This window comes from Macaca fascicularis, chromosome 2, assembly GCF_037993035.2.
Source record: "Macaca fascicularis isolate 582-1 chromosome 2, T2T-MFA8v1.1".
In the NCBI taxonomy this organism is placed as follows: Eukaryota; Metazoa; Chordata; class Mammalia; order Primates; family Cercopithecidae; genus Macaca; species Macaca fascicularis.
The window spans coordinates 8,983,843-9,009,310 of record NC_088376.1 but is presented as its reverse complement, the minus strand read 5'-3'; positions in this window follow the sequence as shown (position 1 = coordinate 9,009,310).

The window sequence follows — 25,468 nt, the reverse complement described above, 5'->3', positions numbered from 1 at the left end:
CTCTTCTTCCTCACTCTTCCTTCACTTTTTTCCTCCATTTTCCTTCCTTCTTTCTTTTTCTAACTAAAACTTTAAAGATTTCTCTTTAAAAACTTTTTCTACATCCTTTTTCTTTTTTTTAAATATGATTTCAATTTTTATTTTAGATTCTTGGGATACATGTGGAGGTTTGTTACATGAGTATATCATGTGATGCTGAGGTTTGTGGTATAATTGATCCCATCACCTGGGTAGTGAGTACAGTACCCAATAGTTAGTTTTTCAACCCTGGCCCCCATCCCTCCCTCACCCCTGTAATAGATCCCTATTTCTATTGTTGCCAACTTTATGTCCATGAATACCCAATGTTTAGTTCCCACTTACAGTATTTTGTTTTCTGTTCCTGCATTAATTTGCTTAGAATAATGGCCTCCAGTGACATCCATTTTGCTACAAAAGAAATGATTTTATTATTTGTATGGCTGTGTAGAATTTCATTGTATATATATACCACATTATCGTTATGCAACCCACTGTCGATGGGCTCCTAGGTTGATTCCATGTCTTTGATGTTGTGAAGAGTGCTGTGATGAATGTATAAGTGCAAGTGTCTTTTTGGTAGAATGATTTATTTTCCTTTGGCTATATACCCAGTAATGAGATTAGTGGGTCAAGCGGTAGTCTGTTTTTAAGTTCTTTCTGAAATCTCCTACAGTTGCTGAACGAATTTACATTCCCACCAATAGTATAAGTATTTGCCCTTCTCCACTGCCTCACCGGCATGTTTTTTGACTTTTTAATAATAACCATTCTCACTGGTGTGAGATAGTATCTCACTGTGGTTTTGATTTGCATTTCTCTGATAAGTGATGTTGAACATTTTTTCATGTTGGTTGGCTGCTTGTGTATCTTCTTTGGAGAAGTATCTGTTCGTGTCTTTTGCTTATTTTTAATGTCTTTATTTGCTTTTGCTTGTTCAATCGTTTCAGTTCCTTATAGATTCTGGATATTAGACATTTGTCAGATGGTTAGTGTGCAAATATTTTCTCCCATTGTGTAGGTTGTCTCTTTATTCTGTTGACAGTTTCTTTGTTTGCTTTCTTTCTTTTTTTTTTTTTTTTCTTAATTGAGAGTCTCACTCTGTTGCCCAGGCTGGAGTGCAGTGGCATGATCTTGGCTCACTGCAACCTCTGCCCCATGGATTCAAGTGATTCTTATGCCTCAGCCTCACAAGTAGTTGGGATTACAGTCACGTGCCACCACGCCTGGCTAATTTTTGTATATTTTCTGGAGACAGAATTTTGACATGTTACCCAGGGTGGTCTCAAACTCCTAAGCTCAAGCAATCCTCCTGCCTTGGCCTCCCAAAGTTCTGGGATTACAGGTATGAGCCACCGTGCCCAGTCTTGACAGTTTCTTTAGCTGTGCAGAAGCTTTTTAGTTTAATTAGGTCCCACTTATCAATATTTGTTTTTGTTGTAATTGCATTTGAGGAGTTAGCCATAAATTATTTGCCAAGGCCGAGGTCCAGAATGGTGTTTCCTAGGTTTTCTTCTAGGGTTCTTATAGTTTGAGGTCTTACATTCAAATTTTCACTCAAGTTTGAGTTAATTTTTGTATATGGTGATAGGTAGGAGTCTAGTTTCATTCTTCTGCTTATTTCTAGCCAGCTATCCCAGCACCATTGATTGAAAAGGAGGTCCTTTCCCCAAGCTTCTTTCTGTTGACTTTGTCAAAGATCACATGGCTATAGGTATATGGCTTTATCTCTGGGTTATCTGTTTTATTCCATTGTTCTATATGTCTGTTTTTACACCAGTGCCATACTGTTTTGATTACTGTAGCCCTTTAGTATAGCTTGAAGTTGTGTAATGTGATATATCTGGTCTTGTTCTTTTTGCTTAGGATTGCTTTGGTTATTCAGGCTCTTTTTGAGTTCCATATGAATTTAAGAATATGTTTTTCTAGTTCTGTGAAAAATGACATCAATAGTTTGATAAGAATAGTGTTGAATCTGTAAATCACTTTGGGCAGTATTGCCATTTTAGCAATATTGTTTCTTCTGATCCATAAGCATGGAATATTTTTCTGTTTGTGTCATCTGTGATTTATTTCAGCAGTGTTCTGTAGTTTTTCTTGTAGTGATGTTTTATCTCCTTGGTTAAATGTATTCCCAGGTATCTTACTATTTTCATGGCTATTGTAAATGGGATTGTGTTTTTGATAGGGCTCTCAGCTTGAACGTTATTTGTGTGTAGAAATGCTACTGATTTTTGTGCATTGGTTTTGTATCCTGAAACTATTAAAGTCATTTATCAGTTCCAGGAGCCTTCTAGCAGAGTCTTTAAAGTTTCCTAGGTATAGAGTAATATCATCATAGAAGAGAGAGAGTTTGATTTCTTCTTCACCTATTTGGATGCCTTGTATTTCTTTCTCTTGTCTGATTATTCTGGGTAGCACCGTCAGTACAATGTTGAATAGAGGTGCTGAGAATGGACATCCTTGTCTTGTTCCAGCTTTCAGGGGGCATACTTCTAACTTTTGCCTGTGCAGTATGCTTACATTCCTTCTTTATCTCTCTTCCCCAAGGAAATCATTGTCTGAATTTGCATGCCTCATTTATATATATATTTTTCTATTTTTACTACATATATCTGTAGTAAATGAGATAAATAATAAAATGAGAAAAGTATTATTTCATGTATTTAAAGTTTAACAGTTGATGTCTATTTTCTGTTTCCTTTTTCAATGTATTATTTCACCCAACATTATAATTAGTTGTGTTTTTATAGTGAACACTTCAATAATACACCACATTCCTTTCTCAACACTGAAGCCGAGGCAATAATGGAATTCTCCTTTTCTTCCTTAGGCCATTAGTCCGTAATTGGTGTGACAAATAAGGATCAAGTGTTTCAATATGAGACCAGAAAAATACTCTCAGTCCCTCTCTAGTAGTAAAGCAGGGAAGTGTGAGTCTCCGATTTGGCAGAAGCCACATTTCTAACAGGGTAGAAAGGAGATGTGACCGGAGTAAATAGGGAAGCTATCAAAAAGAAGCAGAGAGGAGAGATGGGGAGAGAGCTAGCTGTGTTCCTTGGTTCTAATATTCTGTGAGGCTGCCTGCCCCTCCCACAGCTTGATTGTTTGAGAATTTCAGGCTTCTTTTTATTCTGTTTGGTTTGTGTTAGGTTTCTGTCACTACAACCAAGTTTCTTGACTGATTAACAACATTTTTTTTCCTTTTATTGAGAGAGAGAAATAGCATTTGTTGAAAGCCCACTATGGGTTGATCTTTGTTCAAAGCACTATATGCATTGTCTCACTTAATCCTTAGAGCACCAGGAGATAAAATATTGTTATTTATAATTAAGGAATTTATAGCTCAGAAGCTGAGACACAGAGAATATAAATAATGTGCATAAGCCAAACAGCTAAATGACAAAGTCAGACTTCAAATCCAAGTTTTTCCTACTTTGAAATCTATGCTGCTTTGCTGTTCCCCATTATATTATGCTAGGCAGTAAGTAAGCCAATATCAAATGACAATTCCTGAGAAAAGCAATAGGAAACTCAACATTTGATCAGGAAGTTAAGTCTCAGTTCCCTCCCTTACATGATTATGTGACACTGAACAAGCCAAAACCCTTTTTTGGTTATCTTTCTTCATCTATACAATTTTATCTTATGCGAAGAATGTGTTATATAGCACCAATTATATTATAAACTATATTATACTATCAACTTCTAATTTCCTAAGGATGGTATGGATTTCCGGAGAGCTTCCCACAATCTCCAGGGCTTTTCAGCTCTGCCTCCAGCGCCAAGTAGTTTCAAAACAATAGAAAAGGGTTAATGTTTTTATTTGTCTGTAGCAAAGAACAAAGACAAGCTAAACAACATATTTGGGAATTAAGCCTCCAAAATCAAAACTGACAGAGGATACAATTCCTAATCATCAAAAATACATAGAAAATGACGTGGTTTGGATCTGTGTCTGTGCTCAAATCTCCCGTCAAATTGTAATCTCTAATGTTGAAGGTGGAGCAAGGTGGGAGGTGATTGGATCATAGTGATGATTTCTCCTGGTTTGGCACCATCCCACTTGGTACTGTCCTCACGGTAGTGAGTTCTCATGAGATCTGGTTGTTTAAAAGTGCGCAGCACCTTCCCACGTCACCTTGCTCCTGCACCTGCCATGTGAGATGCCTGACTCCCCCTTTGCCTTCCGCCATGACATGATTGGAAGCATCCTGAGACCTCCCCAGAAACAGATGCCACTATGCTTCCTGTACATTCTGAAGAGCCATGATCCAATTAACTTCTCCTTTATAAACTATCCAGTCCCAGATATTTCTTCATAGCAATGCAAGAATGAACTAATACATAAAATTTTAGCCATAATTTAGCAGTAGATTTTCATAACCCCTTGCTTTCTATTGTTTTCAAAGGTTCTTTTGATCCTAAAAAAAATCAGTAACTCTTTATTTTAGCATATATCAGAAGTAATATGGTGATGTTCCATTATGAAATTATTTGGTATTATTTTGTTTGTATGTTACAGGTTAAAATACAGTTTCTAAAATATTATAACCTCCTGTCTTAGATTCTGAGGCAAAATTTAACCTACAGTAAAGGATCTTTCCATATTCAATAACATAAGAAATAAGTCTCAAAGTACGTTTAACTGTTAAAAAGAAGAAAAAAGTTACCCTAACTGAGAAAAAAAAATGTTTTTCAAAGAATTGCTGTTTATCTGAGTACTTTGTAGTTGTAGTCAGATTTTTCACACATCCCACATTCACCTAGAATTTAAGAGTGAATATTAATTTATTCCTTTTTTCTACTATAAATGCTGTGTTTTGAGATTTTGAATTGGTTGATCTTTTGTAGTTTGCTTTTTAATCCATTTCAATATTTTGTTCCTGTCAAATTTTCTTCTACTGACGTAACTGTGTTGACACATATAAGCCTATATGAAGAATGCATGAAAGTGCTTAAATTAAATCAAACAACTAGTTAGTTACTTATTATGAAAACTGATGTATTGGTTGAACTTTAAAATTTAACTTCTCACTCTTCAGATTTTTGACAAAAATCAAGATTATGTTATAGGCCTATCACTTTCATTAAAAAAATGCTTTATGTCACTACTGATACTGTCCTCTCCCTTATTTGCAAAAATCAGAAGAATCTCAAAGCCTAACACACATTACTCTTATATTCTAGGACCACACAGAAAAATAAACCTGTGGTATTTTTAATTTACAAGACATTTTCTTCTATATCTATATGAATTCTAGTTTTTGCTAGAGAGTTTCATGCTATTCTAAATTCATACTTCTGCTTAGAAAAGCTCATCAATGCTTTGGATGAAACATTTCTGCTCTATGCTCTCCTGTTAGTGCCTCTTTATTTGTTCTTCTTTTCAATTTTTGATGTTGTCAAAAGAGCAAATCTGTAAGAGATGATATGAGAGTTATCATGACTGATTAAAGTTTGAGGGGGCAAAAGAAACTAAAATACGAATTTTCCATCATCATTTATTCTGTGATCCTAAAAACGATACTTCTAAGGTTTCTCTCTAGATACAAGTTTCTTGCAAAATAGATGATGATTTGTTCAATTGAAATTTGTTTCTGTTGTAAGCCTTCAAAGGAATACTATATCTCTGGAATGGAGAAATTCTGGGTCACTGTTGTATGTCTATAAGCACTCCAGCCCTCACATGTCCTTTGTTCTGTAGCTCTCATACTGTTCTCAGTCTCCCTGGGTGTCTTCTACTTTCCCTCCACTTGCTTTTTAAAATCTTCTCAAAGATTTGGCATGTAGCCCTTTTCTCAGTCTACACACACCTTCATTCTTCTCTGAAATTTCCTTGTGTTCTTGACACTCATGTCTCTATTTTGGGGAATCAAGTTTTTCTTAACTCCATACCCATATAACCAAATGATCCCTGAAAATTTCTCCTTTAGGGACCTCAAACTTGACATGTCTGAAAACTGATTTATTCTCTCTCCAGAAGTAGATGTACATTGGGGTAACAGCCTAGCCTGTAATATTTCCTTTGGCCTAAGTGGACAAAATTGATAGACTCAGGTTGGGCTGATCCTATTCTATTTACCAGAAATTAGAAACTGGATGGAGAAACTGGAAAATATAAGTAGTTAGAAGGCAGTCATTTTGATGGCAATTCTAAGAAAAAAAATCTCCCCAAACTCCTGTTGCCAGCTGAGTCTCCAGAGGTATCCCAGTTTCTGCCAGAATGTTTGTTACATATTCATACACCATTAAAACATTCTTCTCTTCATGTATTCCTTATCTTTAATCACTGTACCATTATTTACCTAACTATTCAAGCCAGAAACCAGAAATTCCAAGACTGATCTTTCTCTCCACATAAAGTTAGTTACTTGGGATAGAGATAGGGCATCTCAGGCAAGGATTATATTCTAAACTCTGAAATCATCTACAGTCAAAACGTATCCTATAAGATGAGCTTTCTGTCTTTCAGTAGATTCAATGCATTCAATTTTTCATCCAGGGCTTGACTAGATTGCTGTTTCATCAATTGGATAGCAGATGAAGTAATTAATTTGCATTTAGGCACTAAATATCTACAAACTTTAAAACATGAGCTTCATATACAGCCCAGTGAGATGATCATGGAACCAAGGGAATTCAGGAGCTGAGGCTGACCAAAGAATGGTAGGGATGCAGTATTCCCACTGCATGTTCATCACATGAACTGTCTTACTCTGTGTATCTTCTCAAATTAAATCAGTCTGTTATGGAACTCTATTGCATCTCCTACCTATCTCAACCTCTCCATCCCTATATTAGTTAATTTGATTCAACATCACCAAATTTTGATATAGGAATTATTTTCCTCATTAATAGGTAAAATATTAGAGGCTCAAAATTGTCAGATTCATTGAAATAGCATACATAGAGGAAGATCTGAGCTTCAACTCCAGAAATGTGCCATTTACAGTGCATGACATGGAATGGCATGAAATATGGAGGAGGATTTTTATGGCTGAGATAATCCAACATGATATGATACAGAAGATGACATCTAAACTGGCTCTTGAGAAAGGGAGACATGGACAAGCAGACATGGAAAAACATAATTCTAAGTTAAGGGAAGAGCATGAGCTAAAGCCAAGATATACAAATTCATAACATATTTGGGGAAACGTGAGACTAATCCAAGAATTTTTAATATAGTATACATGCAAGGAATTAGGAGAAAACAAGTCTGAAAATTTAAACTGAGAACAGGAATTGGATATCATCAATGAACAAATGAAATAATGGGAGGAGAGGGAAACAGAATGAAAGAGAAAGTAAAAAAGAAAGGGAGGTAAAGAGAAAGAAAAGAAAGGAGAGAGATAAAGAAAAATGAAATAAATTGTTTTGTTCACAATATTTAACATGATTGCTTATTATGTCCTGAGCACCTTGCTGTGACATGGAACAGCAAAAATCATATAATAGGATAACATTTATATAAAATTTAAATACATAAAAGAACACTAAAATGACTGTGGTGGAAGTTCGTATCAAGGAACTATTTCCTTCATTAGAGCCTTTACTTCAGTAGCTTTCTCACTCCTACTGGGATAGGCCTCAACATAGACTGTACAGTTGTGGTCAGTTGTTGTGTCTAGACCTCAAAAGAAAAGGGATATAAAAAGGCGTCTGATCCCCCATCAGATCATGGCTGGGAACTCAGTTTTCAGGTTTTTTTCTGAGGTCCCTTTTGCCACAAAAGGGATCTGGTCAGTTAGGAGAGAGGCTGTATTAGTCTATTTTGACACTGCTGTAAAGACATACCTGAGACAGGGTAATTTGTAAAGAAGAGGTTTATTTGACTCACAGTTCTGCATGGCTGGGGAGGCCTCAGGAAACTTACAATCATGGTGGAGGAGGAAGCAGGCACGTCTTACATGGGGGCAACTAAGAGAGTGAACAAGAGCAGCAAGAGCAGGAAAAAGTGCCTTGTAAAACTATCAGACCTTGTGAGAACTCACTATCATGAGAACAGCATGGGGGAAATAGCACCCATGATCCAGTCACCTCCCACCAGGTCTCTCCCTTAACACCTGCGGATTACAATTCAAGGTAAGATTTCGGTGGGAACACAAAGCCAACCATGTCATAGGCTTATGATTATATTTTAGTTTACATTCCTGCTTCTTGGCCAAGATTTGCCAGAAACAGTATTAATTACAAAATTTTATTTTGTCCCATATCATTGCTGGGTTGATGTGGCTACCTGCCCCAGGTCCATCCTGTTCCTCAGTGAGATCTCTATGGCCAAGGGACTTACAGTCAAAAAAACTTATAGCCATTCTTAAAACATTTATCCAGGTACTGACTGAGGTGAGAAGGCACTCATTAACCCTTAAAATCTTTTAAGCAACATAAAAGCCAAAAAACCAAAGGCCAAAAAGTGAGGTTACATAATTTAATTCTGGTCTTAGACACTAACTTGTAGCAATTAGCCATACAAAACATAAGCATTTTGCTAAACCTATTTGAGTTAAGAAATTTAGAGAGATAAAAATCCTCGATTTGTCAGATATTTAGGTATCTGTGTGCCCATCCTTGATCTGGAGGGTCTGAAGTAATTTTATTCCTCAAAATTGGCCCTTACAACTCATGCTCCCACCTCTTCTGTGATGGTCCATGGACTTAGAGGGATTGAATAGTTTTAATTTCAGGCCATGTGCCTCACAAAAACAGTTCATTTTGATTTTCACCTTCTCTTGGACCTAAAAATGAAGCTTTCACTGGCATCAATGCTCAAGATTTAGTAGGAGTTGGTGCCTTTTCCAGACCCGGGAGTCAAAGCCGTGTAACTTAACAGCACAAAGATTAGTTAATAGCATGTTTATCGAGGATGTTAAAAGGTCAAATTAGTTGATCAAAACAAAACTACAAGTTATTATAATAGTTATTCGTTTAACCAAAGTGATAATCAAAAGACTTTAAAAGCAATACAAAAATAAAATTATATTAAAGGAGCATTCCATCTGTGATATGCAGATAGACTACTTTCCTGTAACATAAGTTTTTATCTATAATATAAATGATAAAGTATAGTATATGTATTTATGCTAAGAACAGAAGCCAATGTTTAATGAAATGTTTAGAAGCATAAGAAAGAACATTTAGAAATCAGTGATTCAGTTTATTAACACTGCAGAAAGTCCTATTATTCTCTCTAACATGTCACAAATGAAAATATTGTGATTTGGTGTCTAAGAGTTACTGTCTGCAGCACTTCAAGCCATTGTATTAAAGTGGTTAGGTTACTCCTCATATATGCCTAGTTGCTAGCATCCTACAGACAAAATTATGACAAAATGTATAAAATATATGATAGTTCCTATGCCAACCTTATTAAAGTAAGACAATTAACTTTTCTCTCAAATTTAAACAATGGTAAATGCAAATATCAGTTGTGGAAATTCAGTATTAGCATAAATAATCTCTTTCGCTTAACTATTATACAAGAAAACAAAACCAAAGAAACAATAAGCAACCAATAATTTCTTTTTAGTTATTTTTAAAGATTGACATCACTCATTTACAAGAGTGACTTTTAGATATAGTGCTGACAAATGCTTAGGTAGCTTTCACCACTAGAATTTTCAAATCAGCGCAATACTTGCACATATTTTGTTTTCAAGCATACACAAGAAAACCCAAGAGTAATAAAAGATTTGGGATCGACCAGGCACGGTGGCTCAAGCCTGTAATCCCAGCACTTTGGGAGGCAGAGACGGGCAGATCACGAGGTCAGGAGATTGAGACCACCCTGGCTAACACGGTGAACTCCCGTCTCTACTAAAAATACAAAAAAAAATTAGCCGGGCGAGGTGGCGGGCGCCTGTAATCCCAGCTACTCGGGAGGCTGAGGCAGGAGAATGGCGTGAACCTGGGAGGCAGAGCTTGCAGTGAGCTGAGATCTGGCCACTGCACTCCAGCCTGGGTGACAGAGTGAGACTCCATCTCAAAAAAAAAAAAAAAAAAAAAAGGTTTGGGATCAGAAATCAGTAGAAAGTTATCACTTTTTAAAATTTTTTTTGCTTAGTTCAAGGAAATATCACTTAATTTCAATAATGATAAACATGAAGTAGTTTGAGAGAAATCACTGTCATAATTTTTTCAAAGACAAGCCCAATTATTTTTGAACATTAAAACTTTGTACCCATATCACATTATTTCCTCATTACCTAAAGAAAAAAGCACTTAAACCAACTTAAATTATTGATTCAATTGAATTATCTATTAAATATTGATTCAATTGAATTATCTATTATCTATTTTATTTATATAAATATAAATCATTTATACATTTCTATTCTTACCTACTTTCCCAAATAATAAAACCATAGAGTATCTCTGGTCAGAACTTGTAAAAATAAGTCTTTTATTTTTAGCCAGGAACTTAAGCTCTTATAGCTTTCCATATCATCAAAAGTAAGCAAAACCAATCAAATTTTAAATGGCCAGTGTACTCTATCATCTTTTTAGAGGCTTGGCAAATGTAGCTTAGGAATTTTAGAAAAATAGAGCAAATAATGAATTGTTGAAAATGCATAGGAAACAAAATTAGTATTCATAGAACCAAATAAAAGTCTTCCATTAGGAAATTTAAAAAATCAGTGGTTTTATTTAAAACAACAAATAAATGAAAATTAAAAGCAAAAACAAATAAACAGGAAATCAACCTCAAATTTTTCTCTTACTGTAGAGGACATAGTGTTACCAAGAGCCTAAAAAAGCACATGATGGATATTTTGTTCCTGGCATACAAATTAATGGCTTTAAGTCTACCAAGACCACTATAGATTTAATAAAGTTACTGAGGCACATGATGAGTAAATACTTTAATGCTAGTACTGTCTATGCAGAATAGCAAATATAGTGTGAAACAAAGCAATGTAAGCATTTATGTGAAATTTGGCCCTATCCTAAAACTGCCTTCATGCCTAGCTATATTAAAAAAAGAATTGTCAAACTTCCAATGTATAATGGCAAAAATCACAATTACTTTTGCAGCAACTTAATACTTCTTTACAATATTTCTTATTTTACCTTAATCAAACTAAGAGCTTCAAATATGAGCAATGTTAATTAGCTAGATTTCTCCAACTTTTGATTAAGTTTTAAGTATTATTTTATTATCCAAACCCTTTCAACTATTTTCTCTGTACTTGCATAAAGATAGACATATAGAGAAACAGAAAAAGAAATCATGACTTACACCAATTATCTACAACATGCTTGGACTTTCTGTTTTGCCCCAAATTTTCTCTTTTTAAAATAACCAGTCACTTTAATTTAGAACAACAATTTACCATACAAGATCCTTTTTTATATAAAATTATTATCTTTTCTTTATAACCTTACTTACCAAAAACATATCTTCATAGCCATAACATTTTCCACATCTCTCCCCCCACCTACTTGTTTCTTTCTACCTTGTTTCATAAGTAATCTTTCAAGTCTGTAATTTGAATTAAACATTAAATAACTTTTGAATTAGATAATATTATTTCATTTCTCAATAAGAAAACATCTTCTTTGGCAAATTTTATGTATAGAATTACATATTAACTAAAATTATTATTCATATTAATCTTAAATTTTGGTGAAAACCAGGAAGCAAAAAATCCAGAACTATGTATCAAATATTAGTATTTTATACCTGAGAACATTCTACAATTTTTAAAAACATGCTTTTCCGTATTATAACTATTTCTTAATTAGAAATGATCCAGGCACTCAATGAGCATTAGAAATAATTTAAAGATTTTAAATTACACAAAAAGTTCACCAACAAGCATTTATCCCATTTACCTTTACTCAGTTTTTTCATTTTTAACAGTTTATCTACGTTCCTTCTGAAAACTGAGATATTTAACAGAGCTACTTATAATTTCAGGTTATTTCCTTGGTAACCACCATTTTATAGCCTGTGAATATCAGGGGTTAACTTAAGTAAGAAACTTAAAGTTAAATACATGGGCATTTTGCCAAAAATTCAGAAGATTCAGCTGTTTTTGTTAAACCAACAACATTAAATTAGTCACAATTGTCAAAAAATTTACATAAAGATTATTTTGTTTTGGCTGGGTTTATAGTTTTATAACCTATGTCAAACCTTGAGACCCTAAAATATCTAACACAGACAAATATAAAAACCAGAAAAATATATCCTGACAATTGCAAAGACATCCCTAGTAAATTCCTTTTATTTTACCAATATTTTTAAAACTTATTTATTAAAGATTTAATGAAATCATGTGAACTTGAAAAATATTTGGACTTGTTTACTTATTTTATGAGTGCTGTTTTTATTTATAAGCCAATTCAGGAAACACAACATAAAACATAATAAATGTACATATACAAAAACAAATCTAAACTTGTATACACACATATAGGCAAAGATCTAATAGCTTTTACCTTAGAACTCCATGAGTTAGCAATACAAAGCCATGAAATAGCAACACAAATTCGCCAGTTTAGAAATATGGTCACATGGTTAAACTTTGTTTGCTCTGATAACTAATCCAGTGAAGGCAGTGAACCCAAATTCTGGGTAAAGAAATTTCCATGAGAATTTGAATTTAAAGGCCAAATCTCCCCAGACTCTAAAGAACACTGGGACCAAATAGCACCACAGAAGAATATCACATACTAAGCAGGCCCTACCCTGCTTAGAACAGCAGCACAGAAGCCTAGATACAAGGAACTCCATCCTAATTTCCTGTTTGAGGGGAAAATAAATCCAATATTAAGTTACCACTGTAATTCAAAGACTTTCTGAGATCAGACAAGATCAGGCACATTCAGAGTAATATAACAGACTTTCCCCCACTCCATCGGCCCATAACTACAATCAGACCAACTTTGAAAAATTTATCTCAGTGGGCTGCATCCTGTGATTGAATCCTGACCTCCCATCAACGCATACACAAACAATCAACAAAACAAAATCCAAATGAAGCAGCAACCCACAAGCCAAGCCCCAAGAGTGTCCAAACTGAAAAAGCCAGGGTGCATTCTCTCTCAGTAGATGGTGCCTTTTCAACCTGCAAACAGAAATTCTTTTGGAATTTCCCAAATTGAGAGGAAAAGTTCCTGCTTTCTGGACCCACAAAGGACAGTCACCTGTCCTGAAACAGGTGCCAAATTTCAAAGGCCTTTTTTCCTAGGCAATTAGGAATCTGGTTGGGGCTGGCAGTATCTGGGCCAAAGAGAGAAATAAACCAAAACCTACCTTCAGCTGAAAATGATCAGGTAGCTACTAGGAGGACTTCCAAAAATCTTATTCCGTGGCAGCTGAGCCACAAGCAACACATTTGTTACCAAAATACCAGGGGTTCAGTGTAGGTTTCATGGTTCACCACATAGAAAGTCAATCAGAGACAATGAGTATTGCTAGGGAGAAAGGCTATATATATTCAGGTGATGTCAGCCAAATGACAGGAGATAAGTCTCAAATCAGTCTCCCCAACTGATTACAATTGAGATTTATGTAGAGGGGAAACACTGTAGCTACATGTGGGGAAAATAGGAATTAGGGAGGGGAAAGAAAAAGGCATTGGTCAACAGGAAGTGGTTGGTTTGTTAGGCAATCATGACTGATGAAGGGTCTGGCATCTCACTGTCTAAATGCGGGGATCTGGTAAGTTTCAGTTTCTTGACATCTGGGATGCCTGTTGGTCAGTTTTCTGAGAAAGGTACTCAGATAAGACAAATGTCAAGCGTGAGTTTCAAGGTTTATGACCAGGTGGGTCAATCTTTATGCTTATCTAAACAACTGTAAACATCAGTTCTATGGGGAAATTGATCTTTCAAGTAGAACATGATCAAGCACACCAGAACTTAGAGATGTATGGAAGAAGGTAATAATTGAAATATTACCAAATGAGGTCAGCTTGGCTTCTTGAACTTCATTGAGAGTGATCTGAACCCTACGTGATAGAAAAAGTTAGATAACATTAACTAAGCGAGAGATCAACGGCCTGGTGCGGTGGCTCAAGCCTGTAATCCCAGCACTTTGGGAGGCCGAGACGGGCGGATCACAAGGTCAGGAGATCAAGACCATCCTGGTGAACACAGTGAAACCCCGTCTCTACTAAAAAATACAAAAAACTAGCCAGGTGAGATGGCGGGCGCCTGTAGTCCCAGCCACTCGGGAGGCTGAGGCAGGAGAATGGCGTGAACCCAGGAGGCGGAGCTTGCAGTGAGCTGAGATCCAGCCATTGCACTCCAGCCTGGGTGACAGAGCAAGACTCCATCTCAAAAAAAAAAAAAAAAAGAGATCAACAAAAAAATTTCTCTATTCTTTCCTTTAAGAAATTTACTATGAGGGGAAGTAAACTCAAGATGTTCAGAAACAAATTCACAAAGAGATGAAGACCATTGGCAAGTATGGTATAAGTAATTCAAGAAAGTTTTTGCAATATAAAGCCTATGCAAATGAACAGAAAATGAATACATTACCTATGTATTTCACTACTGCAATCCATCCTTGAAATTCTCTCAAGGAAGTAGCTAGGGTAATTAGAGGGCTCCTCCTCCCTGTGTCTCAGGGATCATTATCTTTCATTTCCATATGTCCAGTGTCTTCAGTGCTACTGTTTCTATATATTTTGACTGTTTTTGTTGTTGTTATTTCAGGCGTGATACACTAAACACACTAAATACATTACCCTACTCTAAGATGTGCTATGGTCTAAATGTTTGTTTCTTTTATAATTCACACTAAATACTTTACTCTTAAGATTTGCTATGGTCTAAATGTTTTTGTCCTTTATAATTCATACATTGAAACCTAATCCCCAATATGGTATTTAGAAGTGAGACCTTCAGAAGGTGATTATGTCATAGAGATGGAACCCTCATGAGTGGGATTAATTCCTTTATAAAAGAGGCCTGAGACAGCTTGTTTGCCCCTTCAACCATATGAGGATGAAACAAGAAGGTGCCATCTATGAAGAATAGGCCCTTGCTAGACACTGAATCTGCCAGTACCTTAACCTTGGACTTCACAGCTTCCAGAAATGTGAGAAATAAATTTGTGTTTTTTTATAAGCAACCCAGTGTATGATATTTTGCAGCCTCAACAGACTAAGACATGATTCTAAACTTAAATATTTAATGCATACCAAATAATATCAATAATAGAAAAAGAAAGCAATGAAACAACCTAGGAATTCTAAAACCAGATATTTATATATCAGAACTTGGTATGTGACAAAAATGTCTTTGCATATCAGTGAGGAAATTAGTCTCCATTCAATAGAGGTTACTAAGTTTACTGTGAGAGAAAATGTTAAGAACTGATTTTGAGTTCCTACTTTATATTATATATAAAATATTTCCTAGGTCAATTAATAACTTAAATTTTAATGACAGCACTTTAAAATATGTAGAAAACAATAAGGAAGAAACATGAAATAACACAAAAAATATAAAGTAATATATTGATATATTTTATGACACTAAAATTATTTCTGGGTTTTTGCTTCTGGTGAAAGTGGAATGACGAGGTTTGGAATTCCTGTCACACCTGAAATAACAACAAAAACAGTCAAAATACATAGAAACAGTGGTACTGAAGACACTGAACATAGGCAAATGAAAGACAATGATTCCTGAGAGACAGGAAATAGAAGAGGGAGCCATATAATTACCCTAGCTTACTTCCTTGAAAGAATTTCAAGACTGGATTGCAGGAAAGGTGAATCCAGTCAGAGCTCAGAGGTCTCCCTGAGTTGAGCAGATGAAACTGGTAATCTGGGAAGCCAATGAAGCTCAAGTTCACAGGGCAGAATACCAGAGAGAAAGAGGGCTACATGGAGAGAACCATGGATATGTTCAAGTGGTTCCCCTCAAGCATTCATCAGAGCACTGACTAGTCCATACATATAAAGAAACTTGTTGAAGTGGGGATGAGGGGCCTAAAAGTATTTGAGAGAAAAGTAATTATTGCTTATACAGACTCTTAGTATCTGTCCTCAGCAGACAGAAAGGAAATCCTCATAATTCAGAGGGATATCAGACAACTGAGAATAGTCTTGTCTCTTTAGTGGAAAATAATTAACCTTAGACTAACTGCTGTGTTGGTCCCACCTAACAAAGCTTAATAGTAAAACCCAAGGGGATGAAATTGCATTCTAGTAGCCTAACTACTATGTATCAGAACAAAGCCAAGGTATTCAAAACTATCCAGTACCCACAAGGTAAAATCTACAGTTAAAAATTACTAGAAAATTAAAGATGCAAGAAAATACAGCCTACCATAAGGAGAAAAATCAGTCAATCAAAACTGACCAAGAAATGGCACAGATGATAGAATTATCATGCAAAAATTTTAAAATAATTATCACTCCATTCAATATGTTTTAAAAGCTAAAATGAAAACTACACTAGATAGGATGAAGAGTAGATTATACATTTCAGGAAAAAAATTAGGGAACTTGAAGAAATTGAAATAAAAATTATTAAAGAGGAAATACAGGGTAAAGAAAAGACTAAAATGAAAAAATAGATCCCCACAATCCCAAGAAGTTCAATCAACCCGAAAAGAAATAGACCAAAGAACATCATAATCAAATTATTTAAAACTAGTGATTAATAGAAAAAATTTTAAATAGAACAGCAGAGGAAAAAGACATATTATGGAGTAGGAAAAAAAATTATGGATAGCAACAGATTTCTTATTAGAAATAATGCAAGTTGAAAACAGTGGAGAAATGCCTCTAAAGTAATAAAAAGAGGGAAATCCCCTGCTATCTCATAATTGTTATCCACAGAAAATATTTTTTCGAAAAAATGGAAAACAAACATGATTTCATATTTGTAAAATCTGAGAACATTCATCACCAGATACCTAAACTACAAGAAACATTGAAGGAAAACAATGTAACACATGAAACCTATATTTACAAAAATAAATGAAGAGTATCAGCAATGATAACCAAGTAGGTAAACAAAAATTATTATATCTTATTTTAATATCTTTAAAAGATAAACTATTTGAGGCAAAATTAATTTAAAAATGTATTGTGAAGCTGACAATATATAGAAATATTAATAAATTGCATGAAAACAATAGCATAGAAGAGGGATTTTCACAATGGCACAGATAGAACACTTTTGTGAGGTTTTATAAGTCAAGTAGTATAATATCACTTGAAGGTAAAAAAATAATAAGTTAAAGGAGCCATTAACAGAACACAGCACATAATTGCAGCTGGTAAGCAAAAGAAAAAAAAATGAGAGAAAAAACACACAATCCAAAAAAGGACAGAAAAAAGAACAAAGAACTGCTGTGGAAAAAACAAGTAATTTTAGTAGATTTAAGCCTAACTGTCTCAATAAGTACATTAATTTAATTAAACACTCTGATTTTAAAGCAGTGATTATAATATTGAATATTAAGAAAGATACAACTATATGCTGCCTACTCAAACTGAATTTAAGACACTAATTAAGGCATAAATGTAGGAAAAGATATACAATACTAACGGTATTCAAAGACAACCAGTATCACTATTTTAGTATCAGACTAAGTACATTTCTGACTAGCGAATATTACCTAGGACAAAGAAAGCCATTCATAATGATAAAAGTAAATCAACAGGATGTTACAGTCCTAAATGTTTATGCACCTAATATCAAACCTTCAGAAAAGATGAAGCAAAACCCAATTGTACTACAAAGAGACTAGACAAATTAACAACTAAAGTAAAATATTTCAATATCCTTCTCTCAATAATTAATACAAGGTGATGTATAATTAATAGAGATACAGAATCTTTGAACAATAACACTATCAACCAACTTGATTTAAATTACCTTTCTAGAACACTCCACAAAAACAGAACACATTCTTTCCAAGCATTTGTGCAGCATTTACCAAGATAAATGTTATAGTACTTTGTTGCTATGCTAAGATAATACCTGAAACTGGGTATTTATAAACACTAGATGTTTGTTTCTCACAGTTCTTGAGACTGAAAATCTAAGATCAAGATGCGGGCATTTGGTGTCTAGTAGGAGTTGCATCCTCCAAAAAAGGAGAAACACTGTATCTTCATAGTGTAGAAAATGGGAAGACAAGAGGGGATCAACTCTTTCAAACCCCTTTATGAGGGCACCTAATTCCATTCACCAGGTGGAATCCCTTAGACCTAATCTCTTCTTAAAGGCCCCACATCTTAATGCCATCAAATTGGCCTTTGAGTTTAAACACCTAAATTTTGGAGGGGACACATTCAAGCAATAGCTATCAAACATATTCTGAGCTATAAAATAAAGATCAATAAATTTAAATAATTCAAGTCACATAAAGTGTTCTCTTTGATCATATGGAAATCAATTATAAATCAATAACAGAAGGAACTCTGGAAAACACCAAAATATATGAAAACTAAGTAACACACTTCTAAATAACTCATGGTTTAAAGAAGAAATCAAAAGGAAAATTACAAGTTATTTTGACTGAATAAAATGGAATTACAACATATCAAAATATGTAGGATGCCACTAAATGTATCTTAGGGTGCTGGTGGTCATGGTAGATTTATAGCATAAATGCCTATGAACAAAGGAAGGTATCAAATTAATGACTTCAGCCATAACTTTAAGGAACTTTAAAGAGAAGAATAAATTAAATTGAAAGGAAGAATAAAGGAGTTAATAAAGATCAGAGCAGAAAGCAATGAAACAAAAATCAGAAAAACAAAGGAGAAATTAATAAAACTAAAAGTTGGTTCTTAGAGAAGATCAGTGAAATTGATAAATCTCTAGCTAGACTGACAAAAAACCCAACCAAAGAAAGAACAAACACATATTTCCAGTATCAGAAATGAGAGTGATAACACTACACATTTGGCAAATAAATATTAAAAGGACAATAATACAATGTTATGAGCAACTTATGCCAATAAATTCAACTATTTAGATGGAATGAACACATTTCTTGAAAAACACAAACTTCTAAAGCTCACTCAAGAAGAAATACATAATCTAAATATACATGTGAAATAGAATTTCTAATAAAAAATTGTAAGCAGTATTTTTCTAGTCATACACAACACTACAGAAGGAAAATTCACCAAGTGGGATTTACATTGCAGAAAGAAAAGTTCTGTTTATTATTCACATACCAGCTAACATAATTCATCATATTAACACACTAAAAGAGAAAAGCTAAATGATCATCTTAATAGATGCAGAGAAAACAAGCCAACACTGATTACTGATTAAAACTACTCAGCATTTTAGGACAGCTATGAAAAACTTGTAGCTAATATGACATTTAATAATGAAGAACTGAGTGGTTTCCGTATAATATTAAGAAGAAGGCAAGGATCTCTGCTTGACCACTTCTGTTACAGGAAGTAACTGTCATTTGGGGTGTCATTTTTCTGGTCAGAAACATCTGTGGCTTCCGACACCTTTGTCGGAGCTCTTGTCCTGCATCCAGGAAGAATGCGGTAGGCAGACAAGTGAACAAGATAAAGAGAAGCTTCATTTAGTGTTAGAATAGCTCAGAGGAGACCCACAGTGGGTAACTCTTCTTTGCAGGCAGGTTGTCCCCTCAAGTGTTCAGCTCTCAGCAGAGAGGAGGCCCTGGAGTGTGTGGATCTTCAATGCTCAACATGTCCTCCCATCCTCTTGTTGTCTCGGCAGGTCTCAGCAGAGAAGAGGCCCTGGAGAGGGTAGCTTCTCTCTGCAGCTGGTTCTCCGGTTGTCACCCGCTATCAGCAGAGAGGGTAGCTCCTCTCTGCAGCTGGTTCTCCGGTTGTCACCCGCTATCAGCAGAGAGGGTAGCTCCTCTCTGCAGCTGGTTCTCTGGTTGTCTCCTGCTCTCAGCAGAGAGGGTAGCTCCTCTCTACAGCTGGCCATCCTCTCTCCATCCTCTGCCCTATTCTGGCTGAGCATGGGGCTTTTGCAGACCTCAGAGGGGAGGAAGTGCCTGCTGATTGGCCCATGGGCAGCCCGGAAAAGGCACCATAAGTCCCTATTCTGGTCTATGGGTCTGGATCCCAGCTGTCAGCCTTCATGGCTGCCTGGCCTGAAGGTTGGGCTTCCCTAGGGACCTGCTCCCTTCTGTCCAGTAGCCTGTCTGTCTCCCACAACCATCCATGGCAGAAGGCTTCTGGCACCAAGGGGCACCTGCAGGCCAGTGCCCAGCTGCCCTCAGTCCCCATTCAGCTTCTCCTCTGGCACTCCTTGGTGCCCAAAGTCCAGAGGAGGCCAAGGCATCAGAGGGCTGGCATGTCAGCACTACCCTGAGCTTGCATACATGGCCTGGGCTGTGACAATGCTAGAGCCCTGCCCCAACCCCAGTCAGAGATCAAAGAGGGAACCAGCAGCAGGGAGAGGCCAGGCAGTGGGACCAGGCACCTCTGAACCTGCAAGGGCAGGGGGGCCATTCCCAGGCCCCCAAAGAGTGCAGGAATGCCTGGGTGTGCAGCCCTGGTTTGGGTGGCTGCATCTGTGGGGGATGGGGGACCTCCTACCTGTTTGCCAGGATACCACTGGCTGCAGCCCCATATAGGAGGGCAGGGCTCCTGTCTACTCCCAGCTCCCAAGAGCAGAGGGGTGCCCGGGTTGCAGACGCAGCTTCGGCAGCTGCAGTTTGTACCTGGGACATCTGAAATTGCACCTGGGGAGTTCCCACCCTGACAACATGGAAGGGAAAGGGCTCCTGCTTTTCCCTTGGTTTCTGGTGGCCCCATGGAACATGGTACCCTGCCATGCCCCCTTGCAGCCTGGGGCACTCCAGGTCCTCCCTAGGCCTGGGTCAGCATCTGGGGCAGGGGTGACATTCCCCTGAGCTTCTCCTATGGCCCCCACCCTCAGGGGCAGACCAGAGCTCCATGGGACTGGCTGGGCCGCATCAGGGGAGCCTCAAGGGTTGCAGACTATGGAAGTTGGCAGGGGAACTGTCCACCTCCTCCCAGTGCCCTGCTTGCAGCTGCCAGCATTATGGCAGTTGCCACACCAGACTGCTTGCCATTGCCATCACTTCTATTCAACATTGCACTGAAAGTTCTGGTCAGTGCATTCAGGCAATCAATCAATGAATCAATCAGTCAATCAGATAAAATCATCCAGATGGGAAAAAAGAAGTAAAACTATCTTTATTGAGAAAATTCTATGAAATCTACCAAAAGCTACTAGAATTAATATATTTAACCATATTGCAGGATACGTAATTATAGAGAAATCTGTATATACATATATATACCTATATACTAGTAGACAAATACACTGAAAATAAGAAAATTATAGCATAAAAATTGTAAAATACTTAATATTGTTAATATATATTTGGACAATTCTGCTCAGATTGATCTATGGATTCCAATCACAAGCCTAACAGGAATTTTTGTACAAATTGAAAAATACATTCTAAAATGTATATACAAGTCTATAGGACTTAGAATATGCAAAATTACTTTGTAAAAGAACAAAGTTGGAAGACTAACACTAATTCATATCAAGAGTTATTATAATGCTATTGCAATTAAAAGCATGTGGCAATGGCAGAAAATAGGTAACTCAATGGTGAAACTTCCAGTTGCCAAGCTGGTCAATTAGAACAATGAGCCAAACTTAGGCCAGGCGTGGTGGCTCATGCCTGTAATCCAAGCACTTTAGGAGGCTGATGTGGGCGGACCACATGAAGCCAGGAGTTTAAGACTGGCCTGGACAACATGGCTAAACACTGTCTCTACTAAAAATACAAAAATTAGCCAGGTGTGGTGGCACACTCCTGTAATCCCAGTTACTCAGAAGGCTGAGGTATGAGAATCGCTGGAGCTTGAGAGGCAGAGGTTACAGTGAGCCAAGATTGCACTCCAGCCTGGGTGACAGAGACTCCATCTTTGAAAAAAAAAAGAACAATGAGCCAAACTTAAACTAGCAAAGTATTAAACTTTTATTCACTTTCCAGCACAAAGTAAAAGAGACAAGTGCTGAGTCCTGGTGTTTTATTTTTCCTCACAGAATGGTATTGACAAGAGTGAGAGGATGTACAACACAAATGAGAGAAATTTTCTCACTGCTGAAGAGTCCTGTCTTTTTGTGAACCTGGACTACTAAGATTGGATGATGAGGAGAGATTGGAGTGGGAAGGTAATGAGCAGAGTAAGAAGTAGTCCCTCAGCTCAGGCACCCATATAAAGTAGGTTTTCATGAGGTAGAGTAGGAAGTGCTTCAGCTTTGCCCTAATAAAGAAGCCTCTAAATGGAAGTGCCAGGAATAATGTCGATAGGCACATGAACATGACAGGACTAGAAGGGCCTGTCTTTGACTAAAATTCCATTCAGACTGGAATAAAGTGCTTGTGCACTAAGTCTGGTGAGGGGAGGACAAGTTCGCTCATCATAAGGCCTGCCAGTCAAAGCCTTGAATTGCCTATGATTGGGCCTAAGGGCTCACACACAGAATTTTGGCCTGGAGCTGAACTCCTCATAAATCAACAGAATAGAACAGATTCCAGTAATAGGCCCATATGTATACAGGCAACTGATTTTTGACAAAGGTGCAGAAGTAATATAGTTGCAAAAGAATAGTCTTTTCAAGAAAAGGTGTTGGAAGAACTGGATATCCATATGCAAAAATGAATGTAGAGCCATACCTCACACCATATATAAAAATTAACTCAAAATGGATCAGAGACCTAACCATAAAACCTAAACAACTGTATCAATCATTATATATTCTATATACTAACAAACACAAACATTGAAATCTCTTTAGGTAAAATTTAAACCTATAAAGCTAGAAGAAAGCACAAGAGGAAATCTTTATTATCTTGGGCAAGGCAAAGATTTCTTAGTTATCACACCAAAAGTACAATCCATAAAACAATAACAACAAAAATAAATTAGACTTAAGAACTTCTACTCTCTGAAAGACACAGGTAAGGAAGTGGGAAAACAGGAATCAGACTGTGAGAAGATAGTTTCAAATTGCATATCTGATACCAAACTTGTATCTAGAATATGTACAGTAGTTTCCATTTTCCATGAGCGATATATTTCAGGACCCCCAGTGGAAGCCTAAAATAGGGGATAGTACCCAACCCAATATATACTATGGTTTTTTTTTTTATCTGATAACCCAGACTGCTACTAAATGACTAAGTGTGTGTATTTTACACAGTGAATATGCTGGAGAAAGGGATGATTCACATTCTATGTGGGACAGAGCAGAACATGCTGCTCAGAATGGTGCATAATTGAAAACCTATAAATTGTTTATTTCTGGAATTTTCCACTTAATATTTCAGACCACAATTGACTGCAGGTAACTGAAACCATGGAAAGGGGACTACTGTATTCCTAAAAGTAAAAACTATATAAACAAAGACAAAAATGGGGGAAATACTTGAACATATAACTCAGAGTTGTATGAATGGCAAATAAGCACAGAAAAGGAAACTTACCCTTGTTAGACATAAGAAAAATGTAGATCCAGATGAAAATCCAGCACTACTACATACCTATCACAACAGCTAAAATTAAAGTGATTGACCATGCTAATGTTGACAGGGATGTGGAACAACTGAAACTTTCATACATTTTTGATGGGAGTGTAAAATGGTCAAACTTTTTTGGAAAATAGTTTTCAGTTTCTTAAAATTTAAATATTTAAATGTGGACCTATAGCCTAACTCGGACATTCCACTGGTAGATATTTATTTACCTAAGCAAAGTGTAAGTGTACCTTCATTAAGCATTTGTCATCAAACTTCATCTCACCTTTATTTGTAATATGAAAGTTGGAATCACCCCAAGTGTTCATCAATAGGTAAATGGGTAAACAATAATTGTGTTATGTCTATACTATTTGAAATACTCTTCCAAAAAATAAAGCTATTGATATATGTATCTGGCAAAATAAATGAATTTCAAAATAATTACGCTGAGTAAAATACAGACACAAAAGAGTACATAATGTGTAATCTTATTTATACAAAATTCTAGAAAATGCAAACTCATCTATCTTGTCAGAAAATTGATCAGCGTTTGTCTAAGGATGGGGGCTGGCAAACATGGAAGGGACTGGAGGGTGGAATTCCAAAGGTTGAAGAAACTTTGGGGATTGATGGAAATGGTCATTACGTTGACTGTGGTGATAGTTAATGGATGTACACATATCTCAAAACTCAATAAATTGTACACTTTAAACATGTGCAGTTTATTGTATATAAATGATACCTCAATAAAGTTATTTAAAGTTATAAATTTCTGTTCATGGAAGTATGTACTTCCCTTTTAAAGTCAAATTCTCGGGCATGGGTCCTAAGCTTTATTTGCTGTTGGATAGCAGGGAAAGCAAGCTCATTACAGGCTATGGTGGGTATTTCCTGGGAATGATGATGCGATCCAGCAATCTGAGCTCCCTTCCTCATGGGATCTTGCTCCACAGTCCTACTCTCTTTTTCAGCAGATCACCTCTTGATGTCTGTAAATTAGCAACTTTAGGGAATTATTGCAGACACTCTATTGCTGAACTCCAAGCTCGACCACAGAATCTTCCCTCAGTTCTCTTCAGTAACAATATAACTTTTCTGAAAGCTTCAGGACTAAAAAAGTTGCAGAAAAAAATTGTTTTACATTAATTGTGAAACAAAAATCTTGAAATTGAACATGCAGTTTCCATATGTCGGATGCTGCCACTGACTTCTATGCCCTATAAAAGCCCATAATTAGATATTCAGCAATCTTTCAAGCTAGTGGTCAAGCATAGCTATTATTAAAAATTAAAGTACATATATTTAGAGCTAAATGATATTAAAAGTAGAGACAATGGATACTCTAAACTCATCACATCTTACATCCACTATGATCTGTGCTCTTGAGGTTTGCATCTCTTACAAACTCACATTCCATGACAGCAGGTTAGCATCTTGAAATCAGCCATGGTGGGAATATTTACAACACAAAAATGAGCAAATAGTACAAATAAAGGCTTAATTTATTGTTTTGTTGACAAGGAAGTGATGGAGAAAGTGTTTATAATGCAGATTAAAACTGCATTGTGTCTTTGTTCGTTGTATTGTGAATAGCACTAAAAACTGAGAAAATATTATTTTGGTATTTGAAAACTATTATTTGATTCAATGCCTAAGCGGCTTGGGTCATTGACAAACCAGAGTTCTGAGGAATATTTTTGTTGTTTCACTTTTGTCTTACTCACTAAACAATACTGATCAATATTCATACTGGAGTTATATTCACCCATCAATTGCAACCATGGGTTGGCTATACAAGAGTTTAACAAAAACTCATAATGGAATTCTATTGTACATTCTATTATTATCTATGATTTTGTGCTATGTAAATATTATATCATTAAAATTTATAATAAGCTATGTACATAAAAATATGCACCTTTTTTCACAAAAGAGCCAGCAGCTAAACATTCAGAA